Genomic DNA, 12,574 nt, shown 5'->3' on the forward strand with positions numbered 1-12,574 from the left:
ATACCGCTCGCTATCGAATAATTGTTTTGCTAATACTTGCCAATATTTTTGAGTACATTAATTTCAATTAATAAAGTTATTTGTTGTTAAGAATTAAAGTATTCTCGAGTGTTGATTCATTTCAATTTGGAAACCGCCGCATCAGAGCAGCAGAAGCATTTCTTGCCGTACTGACAACCCGCTACAGGTATTAGCCGCAAAAGGTAAATCTACAAGAGAAGGTAATAATCCGCAACAACTTCGTTTATTTGGGAACCAGCATCAACATTAGCAACAACATCAGCACTGAAATCCAGCGAAGAATCAATCTTGCCAATAAATGCTACTTTGGACTAGGTAGGCAATTGAAAAGTAAAGTCCTCTCTCGGCGAACGAAAATCATACTCTACAAGTCACTTATCGTACCCGTCCTGCTATATGGGGCAGAAGCATGGACCATGACAACAGCAGATGAAGCGGCTTTGGGAGTGTTCGAGAGAAAAGTTCTTCAAAAAATTTATGGACCTCTACGCGTTGGCGATGGCGGGTACCGAAGAGGATTTAATGATGAGCTGTACGAGCTATACGCAGACATCAACATAGTCCAGCGAATTAAAACGCAGCGGCTGCGCTGGCTAGGCCATGTTATGCGAATGAAAGATGATGCTCCGGCCAAGAAAGTGTTTCTACCGGAACCCACCTATGGAAGCAGAGGTAGAAGGCGGCCCCACTCCGTTGGAAGGACCAGGTGGAAAACGATTTAAACTCCCTTGGTGTGACCAATTGGCGCCGGTTGGCGGAATGAAGGAGCGACTGGCGCGCCTTGTTGGACGGCCATAACCGTTTAGTTGCTTAAGCGCCAATTAAGTAAGTAAGTAAGTAATGTCCAATGAACGCCAGTGATAATCGACCCTTTAGTACAATTTTCGATTTTAGTGCCTTGAAACCAGCCTGACTGTCGACAAAGTTAGTCGCTGGAGTTTCAATTTTCTGGGGAAATTTAGCTGGCCTTTGTATGGCATAGACCATGAGTTGGAAGGCATTGCAGAAATCAGGAAGACGCTGAAAATGTCTGATCTGCAGATAGAGACTTCACTACGCCTACAACAACAAGAGATACGGTCAAGGTCGATAGATACGGACTCTTTCTACAAGACACTAGAAAATATTTATGGTGAATTTACAACCATGACTTCAAAATCATCAACTTCCAGCTTTAAAATATACACTTAGCTACTTGGCTGTCTCCTGATCGAAAGAAATGTCACATTCGAATTAGTCTAAAATAATTAATTCTGTTGCTGACTAATATACCAGGACAGATTCCTTCAGAAATGATAATGGCGAGCTGAAAATCGATTAGCTGTATGGGCTTTCCGCAGACATCAACTTAGTCCAGCGAATAAAAGTCCCACTACCTAGATAATATTATGAAAATAAAGGAAGACCCTACGTGTGAGCTAGTATTACTATCGGCACCCGTATTTGGAACCAGATGAAGGGAAAGACCTTCTCTGTGTTGGGAGGAGCAGGTGGAGAGTGTTGACTTTAAGTGATTTTTCAAAACATTGAGGCATATAAATGGTTATTGGGTATTTTAATCTTGCTTTCTAAATTGAGTATCACAGTTTTTAAGAAGAAATTGCTACGATATTCTTTCCTCACATTTTTTAATTTCGGACTCAGCGGGAAGTGTCGCTATTTGTCAGCGCTTTTTGACATGCCTGCGCGATTTAAATGAAAGGCCTATTAACTTATACACATAACGGGTGTGTTGCAGTACATGTAATAATGTGTTTAAATTTTGTATTAAAATATAATTAAACTTAAAAGTGTTGTTATCCGACTAATATTGCATACTCAATAAATATTTTTTTTCAATGCTACTAAAGCAAATTGTAATATTTCCCGGATATACGAAGCCCAATCAGCTAAGATCTTCTTCAACTTAATCAATAAATTTTCTATCGTAGGTATAGCCTTTTCCTGACAATGCAATCTAATACATGATCCGGAATGATGTTTATCAGTGGGCGCGATTCTATAAGTAGGTTAGGTTTAACTGGCGGGTTGGAAAAATCCTTCGTGTTATCGGGATTTGTTTAACAAAGAAACCCATTTACGAGGATGTTAAAAAATAATTTTTTTTCTTTTTACAAATATAGATGCGAAGAAACCGACCAAAATGCTTATGTATTTCAGGCCTAAGGCATTCTCTTTGGAGGTAGTAGCAGTGTTGATGTTGGTGTAACATCGTACACCATCGTATACATGACCTTAAGGGTTTTGATCATAAGCAACTCATGTTGTTGTTGTTGTTGTAGCGATAAGGTTACTCCCCGAAGACTTTGGGGAGTGTTATCGATGTGATGGTCCTTTGCCGGATACAGATCCGGTACGCTCCGGTAACACAGCACCATTAAGGTGCTAGCCCGACCATCTCGGGAACGATTTATATGGCCACATTAAACCTTCAGGCCATCCCTTCCTCCCCACTCCCAAGTTCCATGAGGAGCTTGGGGTCGCCAGAGCCACGTCTGTTAGTGAAACAGGATTCGCCGCGGATAGGTGAGGTTGACAATTGGGTTTGGAGAAGCTATATATTGCGCTGACAACCTGAAAGGTTGCGCTACACAGCCCCTTGAATCTGGTATTTTAGTGGCCTCCTACGACAGGCATACCTACAGCGGGTATATTCTGACCCCCTAACCCACTGGGGGTCATGTCATCTGCTGTCTCGTTCGGATACTTTTCCAAGAGTCTAGACTTTTCAAGAGCAGCCTTACCAAAGAGCTGCTTATTTATTTCTCATTTCTGCATCTTATATTCACGTTTGTCTTCTGGTTATATGCGTGTATATGTGTGAGGGGGATGGCCGCTGTGGTGTGATGGTAGCGTGTTCCGCCATCCACGCCGAAGATCGTGGGTTCACTCCCCGGGCAAAGCAACATCAATTTGAAGAAAATTTGTCTAAGCGGGGTCGACTCTCGGCAGTGTTTGGCAAGAACTCCGAGTGTATTTCTGCCATGAAAAGCTCTCAGTGAAAACTCATCTGCCTTGCAGATGCCGTTCGGAGTCGGCATAAAACAAATAACTTTCGTCCCGCCAATTTGTAGGAAAAATCAAGAGTACGACGCAAATTGGAAGAGAAGTTCGGCCTAAAATCTCTTCGGAGGTTATGGCGCCTTACATTTAATTATTAATTTTATTTAAATTTGAGAGTAATAACTTTTGCTCTTAGCTGCTGACTACATGTGTGTATGTGAAATAATCTCTTCGCTGTTACCTTGTAGATGTGGCTGCTTGCTTGGATGTTACGATAAGTCGTCGGCAAAAGTTTAAGTGTGAGTGTATTATGGCCGAGACACAATCAGGTTTTTCACATAGATGCGTTCAACGCAATCTTATACATTCCAGTAACATCGCCACAATCAACCAAGATGTTGCGTTTGTAAATATTGGCAATTAAAGTTTATATCGCCTTGCCCATTCACATACAAAATTTCCCGAAGAACAAATCGGAAAAATAATGTCAAGCACCCTTAACCAAATCAAATATCAAATTCTTTTTCTTATGCTTTGCTTGCAACAAAAAAGAGCTAGTGTCTCTCGATCTGCCGTTCTCCATAAAAATACGTGCAATCTACGCATAATGCATAAGATTGTGTGAAACGCTTATGTGACAGGGCTTTTAGTGAGAGCGAGAGCATGAGGATCCCAGCAGGCGATTGCAACGTTCATTTATAAAAAACAGTTTTATCAAACTTTTCGGAAAATTTGGTTTGTGATTTAGAAATAGTTGGAAATACTCCCAAGTCCCTTATTCCATCAAGTTTTAGCCGCTCCGAACTAGAGGTTTACGCCGATCACTTTATCGGCGGCAGCGGCGTAGTCACTATTATATACCGGCGGCGGCGGCGTGGACGGCGCGCCGACAAAGTGATCGGCGTAAACCTTTAAACTGACTTCAGAGTATCACATTTTCCACAACTAATGCGGGAGTCATTGGTGCCGTTTGTCGTATCGCTGTAGTCGTACCCCTAACGTAATCAGCTGTTTATCGTTACGACGGCAAATCAAAAACCAATTGGTTGGCTACGATATGGTTACGACCTTAGCGGCACCAATAATCGATTGCATTGATTCCCATAAGTTTGGTCGAATCAGCTGTTATAAGGTTACCGATACGGTTACCGATAAATAACCAATGTCTCCAGCTTAATATGGAAACATACTGCTGACGTCAATCGTATGTTTGACGGTCTGGAATAATACATATCATAAAGTTGCGGATGAGTATCTGGGAGGCTTGTAAACCGAAAATTAAAAAAAATATATATTTCGAAAGGTTTTGTTTGTATATATTTAAGGGACTCGACGTTTCGGCCATTTCGGAAAGATCCGGGGTTTGCCTTTCTCGCGGATCGTTCACAAAATTTCATTAGTTGCTCCTTACGGAGGGAGGGAGAAATACTTAAAATAGTCACACTCTTGTAGCGTAGTTTCACTGAAGGAGATGTTCTAGGCCAACTCTAATACTCGTCGTCGGCACTATTTCTTTAAATCATTTGTGGCTCCATGCTGGTCACGCACAAAGGCGACATACGGTTGCTATCAATTATCTACTAATAGTCATGACTCTAGTGGCACAAATTCAACGATTAGCATCAAAGCTGGCTTACTTTTGATCGCGCCAAAGGGCGCCTTAATTTTTTTATATATATATTCGGCCAAGGATGACGCCCTCGAAATCATAATCAGTCTAAGTGGATATCCTTGCGTAAATCATAGGTGAAAATCGTATAATCCTTGGCGTATCTACATAATTTAAACTTTACACGGACCGTTAATAAAATTTTTAAAATTTTTATGATATAAGAGCTCATTATGGATGACCGCCTTCAGTTTTCAGACTAGTTCAACTATCCCCTACGTTGGGGTAGCAGAACGCCCAGCCATTTGTCTTGAGAAAGCATTTGCTTCACCACATTTTAGGTGATATTTAAACACGGTTGATAAGCTATATCCAATGTGATTCACTCCAAAGGGATAAGGCCGCGTTGAATGATGAAGTGTGAACATCAAAATTAACATTTCAGGCGCTATTTTGTAGTTAAGCAAATAAAGTGATTTTTCAAACCCTTCTCATACGTGCATATATCTTCAAGTATGAGGTGAGAATCATTTCATAGGAGTTCTTAGCCCTTGCGATCCGAACCGGGCCTATGTGTCCCGGTATATGTTTGAGGATTGCTAGCCTGGAAATTAAGTGACTAAAATGGGCTTAGTTCATCCTGTTAGATCTTAAAGTTGTCTTCATAATCTTCGTAATGTTAATGGGGTAACTAGGTGTCGATATGGTAGTGTATCATATACGTCGATAAGGTGGGGTAATTTCTCGCTACTTGGCATTTGACGTTTGCTTTCTTACTTTGATTCTGGATGATATACCTCTTGCTGCTGACACGACCGCCAGTGCTATTTTATTTGCCTAATATTACAATTCCAATTAAAGGTTGTATTTATGTAAAAGTAACAAAAGTTTAATTAAATGAAAGTGAACTAAAATCAATTGAGTTTTCCTTTGGCTATCTGCAATTGGGAAAGATAAACCATCGCATACAGTCCACTGCCGCTAAGCCGGAGAAGTCCACCCGCACCGCACAAGCGCAGTAATCCGCCATAAGACATCCCATTTCGTAGTTTATGGTATTCTTAGCGGTATTCCTTTCCGTTATTTCACATTTAATGATAAACACGTTCTCTTTAGTTAAAATAAGAACGCAAGTTTGGACGCGAATTTTGTAAGTGACGCTGTTTTAACGAATTTTCGTGGTTATTTAGTTTTAAAACCAACCAAAAGAATATTAATTCTTGGAGCTAGTGTTTTTGTTATACATTGAGGTATGTACTTATCAGATTGTCTGTTTATTTCAAAAACTGTTAGCATTTTTATCTTACTAGGATGTATGTCTCCTATCAGTATTCATGATGGGCTCAAAGTGTCCCAGTCAGGACAGAATATTCCCATTTCTTAGAAATATATCAGAATGTGTTGGTATTATTATTTACTTCTGCATAGACTTAATATGCCAAAAAAACTTGATTGAGCTGAAATTGTTAATATGACGGAGTCATAATGCATAATGTTAATTTGGATATAGCTGCCTTAGATTGGGACTCCTTACTTGCTAATATCAATACTGAGGAATGCTTTGAAGTATTTAGAAATAGAATTCAAACATTTTGTTCAAAACATGTTCCAGTTTTTGGGAAGAAATGCCATAGGATACCATGGTATACATCGAAATTAAAGAGGTTGAAGAATCTAAGAAACAAATTTTACAAAAAGTACAAGTCTTCTAACTCTGTTTCTCATAAAGAAAAATTTCACCGCTATCGCAAAGAGTTTAAATCGCTAAATAAGGACTTATACCGAGATTATGTTCATAATTTTGAATCTGACTTCAAGCAAAATCCAAAGTCTTTTTGGCGTTTTGTTAAATCCAAAAGAATGTGTTCTAGCATACCATCGGATGTGTTCTATAATGGAACCAGTGCATCCTCTCCGCAAGAGGCCGCTAATCTTTTTGCTGACTTTTTCAGCTCTAATTTCGAGTCGTCGTCTGAGCCGTTCGATGACAACTATTTCCCAGATACCAATTCACCAATTAATTTTGGATCACTTTTCCTATCGCCTGATGATGTGCTCGATGGTATTCTGCATATTAAGTCGTCTACGAGTTCGGATGTTGATGGTTTCTCATCTTACCTTTTCAAAAACTGCACTGCTGTTGCTTATCCTCTTATGATAATTTTTAATAAGTCACTTCATTCGGGTGTTTTTATTGATGCCTGGAAATTTACCTCTATCACGCCTGTTTTCAAAAAAGGTAATAAAAATGATATTGCCAACTACAGGCCAATTTCAAAATTGTCAACCGTATCTAAATTGTTTGAATATATTGTCAAGCAAAAGATGTTCTTTTCCATCAAGAGATATATTTCGATCAACCAACATGGCTTCATGTCTGGTCGATCCACGGTTACCAACCTTGCAGTGTTTTCTGAATTCTGTACATCTGCTTTTAATGATCACCTGCAAATTGACACTATTTATACTGACTTTTCCAAGGCCTTTGAAAGTTGTTTGTTTAGTTGAAAAGTTGGCGAATCTGGGCTTTCACTCTACTTTTCTATCTTGGATAAAATCGTACCTTTCTTCTCGGCATTGCATTGTAGTTGTTGACAATTTATCATCTTATAACTTTATTGCCTCCTCTGGTGTGCCTCAAGGTAGCATTCTGGGGCCCTTACTCTTTATCATTTTTATTAATGATATTTGTGAGTGTTTTACCTTCTCCAATTTTCTGCTATACGCTGACGATCTTAAAATTTATTCCTCTGTTCGTTCTCTGTCTGATTCATCCAGAATTCAGAATGATTTAAACAACGTTGTTTTGTGGTGTGAAAAAATCGACTTCTTCTTAATGTTAGTAAATTTTCCATGTGTCATTTGCGAAGTCTCGTTCCTCTATTCCCACCTCCTATTCCATTGGCAACTCTAATCTATCCACCCTGAATGAAATATCCGACCTGGGTGTTATTTTCGATGCTAAATTTTCATTCTTGAGCCATACCAATAGCACTATAGCAAAATCGTATGCTATGCTTGCTTTCATTCGTCGGTTTAGTTCGGACTTTAGTGATCCGTATACGCTGAAGCGCTTATACACGTCACTTGTTCGCTCCAAACTTGAATATGGAGTCTTTGTTTGGAGACCATATTTTGATTGTCATATCAAACGACTTGAACGTGTTCAAAAGGTGTTTTTGCACTATGCTCTACGCTCATTAAATTTTATAGACCCACTTCCACCATATATTGCCAGATGCAAATTAATCAACCTGAAATCGTTAAACTCCTGAAGAACTATTCTCTCCCTCTCTACAGTGTTCGACATTATAAATGGTACAATAGATTGCCCTCTTTTACTTGAACGTATATTTTTCCATGTCCCGCAGCGTTGTCTTAGGAATAACGATCTTTTTTCCTTAAAACAAGTCAGAAGTACTTATGCTAGCAATGCACCTATCTATAGAGCTTTAAGGGTACTTAACTCTCCATCGGGTTCTTTTACCTCTGATTTATTTAGCTCTAAAGCCAAATTTGTAGCTTCACTACTTGTAAGTTTTGATTAATATTAGGGGGACTCATGTAACCGTATAAATGCCTTATAAAGTGTGTAAACGTATAAATTTATCTAGTGCGTAAACGAGCTGTCAAATTTTGTATGAAAAATCATTTACACAATTTGTATAAATTTACGCGCACATTTCATTGTGTAAACGCAGTAAACTCAAAGGAATGCAACCTTGCAGACATTACAGCCGGCATTTTCATCAGAAATCTCCAACATCAGCGAGTAAAGGCGTTTTAGTTTTGATTTTTCACTTAATCTTGGTATTTTTTAATTTGTATAACAATCAAAAAAATTTTTTTGGCAATAATACAGCTGAAAAACAATCAAGTTTATCAAGAGTATTACTAGGTGCGTTCATATAACCGCGTGTGTAAATGGATATAATTTTACACCTTATAAGTTTATATGCTATCATGAGTTCCCCTATTGTAATTGTATAATCGTGTAATATTTATATTGATCACTTAACATTTATTATTTATACTAAGCACAAAAAAAAAAAACAAAAAAAAATCTAAAGTTTTGTAATTAGTCTGTAAGTGCACTCTCGTCATGTATGACTACAAATAAATAAATAAATAAATATAGTGAGGATACCGAGTTTTCAGACGGCAGTAGTGAAAACTTTGAGCCTTCTGCGAAACTCCAAAGCAAAGTACAAAATTTAAAGCTCACATATATATTGGACAAAAAAAACCGTAATTGGTTGAATAATAATTATGTCATATAATCATTTGCAATCTGTAAGACACTAGGGGGACTCATGTAACCGTATAAATGCCTTATAAAGTGTGTAAACGTATAAATTTATCTAGTGCGTAAACGAACTGTCAAATTTTGTATGAAAAATAATTTACACAATTTGTATAAATTTACGAGCACATTTCATTGTGTAAACGCGGCAGACATTACAGCAGGCATTTTCATCAGAAATCTCCAACATTAGCAAGTCATTTACAAGAATATCTTAGTACAGACGTTTTAGTTTTGATTTTTCACTTAATCTTGGCATTTTTTAATTTGTATAACAATCTAAAAATTTTTGTTTGGCAATAATATATCTGATAAACAATCAAGTTTATCAAGAGTATTACTAGGTTCGTTCATATAACAGCGTGTGTAAATGGATATAATTTTACACCTTATAAGTTTATATGCTTTCATGAGTCCCCCTACTATTCATTGTTTACTATATAGTTTGGCAGCTTAATTTGAGGTTATGTTGCGAATAGAGTGGAAGGCACTCGAATTCGGTGAAAAAAGGCACTCGAATGGGGTGGAATGAAGAACAGTAGGAAGAGCAGAGTTGCATTGGATCAATATACAATCAATCATTGTATCAATATTACAAATAAATTTAGAAAAAATAATTAAATACTTAAGTATAAGCAAACATTTTCTTTCAATTACTGAAATTAAGGTCTCCTAGATGATATATATTCCAAAGTTATAACATTTTATGCCTGTTTAAAAATTTAACTTGAATTTTCCTAAAGATTTCCATAATATGGCCATTAGTGATGGTTGTGTGTGTGTGTGCTAGTTTTGAGCGATCAGCTGTTAGTTGCGCTACTTGGTAAAGTTTACAAAGACACTATTCGTCAAAACAAATCTTTTACCGATTATTGATGATAACAGTTGGCAATTGTTGGGTAATCAGTTCTCAACTTGGACGCAGACAAAATCCACTCATACAATTCATGATAGTTCTGATAGCTGAAAGGAAGGAGAGAGCAGCTGTTCGTCGAAGTGACATGTCTGGGAGAAAAAAGAAACTAGCCACAGGTCACCTACCTTTTCCAATTCCTAAGCGAAGGCGTGGCACAGTCTGTAAGGAGAGGAGAACCAAGACGATATGTGAAGAATGCGAAATTCCTCTCTGCATGGATTGCTTCGCACCTTATACAAAATAAAAACCCACTTTTTATACTCACCCCTATTCTGCATTTCGATTACGTTCCCGTTCTCCGCTCCGCTTTAATCGAAGTTTGGTATTCTGCATTACGACGGAATCGTAACGAGAAGAGGAAGAGCAAATGATTTTTCGAAATCAGCTGTTGGTACGGAATGTGTGAACATTGGAACAAAATAAATTGAAGAAAATTTGTAAAAAACATTGAAAACGTTTATATTTTATTATCCACGCCATTTTGTACAAAAAAAGCAATAGAATATATTGCCGCAGTGTTATATTTTTTTTGAGTGAAGTGTTTTCATAATTGTAAGTGTGTTTTTTTCGTTCTTTTGGCCAATTCCCTGCCGTCGACACCAAGTTTTGTTAAAACGGATTACTGCACGAATATAGTTGACATTTTCTGAATTTTAAGGATGCTAATTTCATTGCACTGGCCTAAAATACTTTATAAAGATTTATTTATTCCTTCCGCAAGGATTGTTTACGTTTTCGCTTCACCTTCCTCTACGCCGGCAGCTTGCTTTGGCATATAACTGGACCCAACGAACAGACACAAATTATAGCTGTCTATTATAATGGAATCAATAGCCGCGGCATATTTGTGGAGTTGGAAAGCAACGCATACGAAAATGGCCAGACGAGAATGGAAGGGCAAATATTGCGACATTTGTGTTATCCATTTGAGATGAGTGACGAATTGTAAGAAATTGAACTTAAAAGTGGTAAAGTTTAAAGACTTATTCTCTTATTTAGGTTCAAAAAAAACTTTCGACTTAACAAGGATGCTTTCAAGTATGTGTTAGATACTTTTGCGGGGCAAATACGTCCAAGGACTTCGACATCGACATGTTGTTTTTGACCTGGAAACATATAAAAAACAATCATCATCAAGCCTTCTACGTTTCTTAACAAGTTTTACTTACATTTTTGTTAAAATTCTGTTATAAATTAATAAAAAAATAAAAAGAAAATATTTTTCCGCCAACTAATTTGCAACTTAGAAAAACGGAACTACGATCGAAATGCAGAATACAAAAAATCGAACGATTCGAAGTTGGATCGAAAGATATTGGAACACAGAATACCAAAATTGCCAAATCGAAAAAATTCCAATCCAAGTCGAAATGCAGAATAGGGCTGACTATATTGCTTCTCTACTATTTTTTTATGTATTCCTGACCGAAATTATTCATTGAATTTGAAATAAAGTAAATTTTCTTATAAAAACCAAATGCAATTATATTTCAGGTAAGGGATCATAAAATACTAATCGGGACAAATAATTCCCATACAAAAATACTGACGGGACTTATGTGTCCCAGCCCCTCCCACCGCCCCTTTTTTTAAGAATTTCATCTTGATGTGATAGAATGTTTTTACCTTGCCCACCGTAACGATTGAACACCTGTAACAAGTTCTGTTTACCTCACAGGCTTTTCGGATCGAAAGGGTTAAACCGCTGAAGCCTACTCAAGGAATTTGCATCACTGATTTCGCTTATTCTTTCAGCCAATCAGGATATAGAATATTTGAAAAAATCGACACCTTTTTCGGGTAGGTAACTTGCTTTTTAACAACTTGACAATTTGAAAACATGTTCGACTTGGGTTATTTTATTTAAATTCATTGTTCCTTACTATTTTTTTGAAAAAATTATGCGAAGTGGGCAAATGAATTTTTTATATAACTTTTCTTTTAGTGTTTTGTTTTAATAACTTGGTGAATTCGGTGATGCAGAGTCCGTGTTAAGCTCGCATTGAAAGCGCCTGTTTTCTCAAATATCTTTTGAATGGTTAGAAAGTGTTAAATTTCGCAATTGGATTTTTATACCTGGCAGTGATGCGTATCCATTGATACCCCTTTCGACCATATGGGACCAATTTTCAAAATGAACAATAGATGGCCGAGACAGTAGGGTGGGTCGATTTGTACGGACCAATATCGCGCCATCGATATTTCGATAGGATTTGGGTTCCACTACTCATACCCAAAAAAATAATTTTGGAGCCTGCGAAATTTCATTTTAAATTTTCTTCTAAATCTCCATAAAAGAAATTTCTTTTTCAAAAAACTGCATTTACCATCGTCTTTAGCGCATGAATTCACTTGGGACTACGCCAATTGACACGAAAAAAAAAATACATTAAAAATGATTTGGAGCCTTGAAAATGAAAAAAATGCATAAAAAATCGATGAAATTTTGCAGGCTCAAAATAATTTGTTTGGGTATGCGTAGTGGAACTTTTTTTCCTGAGCCCAAATCCTATCGAAAAATCGATGGCGCGATATCGGTTAATAAATCGACCCACCCCTAGACAGAGTTAAAAAGTAAAAAATATAGTAACGCACCGAACGCCGCCTCCGCGCCGGTATTTTTGAGACTCGGCGGCGTCGTGCGAAAAACGAAGGAAATCGGCGGCGGCGGCGTATATCTCTACTTCACAAATCACCTACCCAGATTACGCATTCACGAGTT

Source organism: Eurosta solidaginis, chromosome 2, assembly GCF_040869045.1.
Source record: "Eurosta solidaginis isolate ZX-2024a chromosome 2, ASM4086904v1, whole genome shotgun sequence".
In the NCBI taxonomy this organism is placed as follows: Eukaryota; Metazoa; Arthropoda; class Insecta; order Diptera; family Tephritidae; genus Eurosta; species Eurosta solidaginis.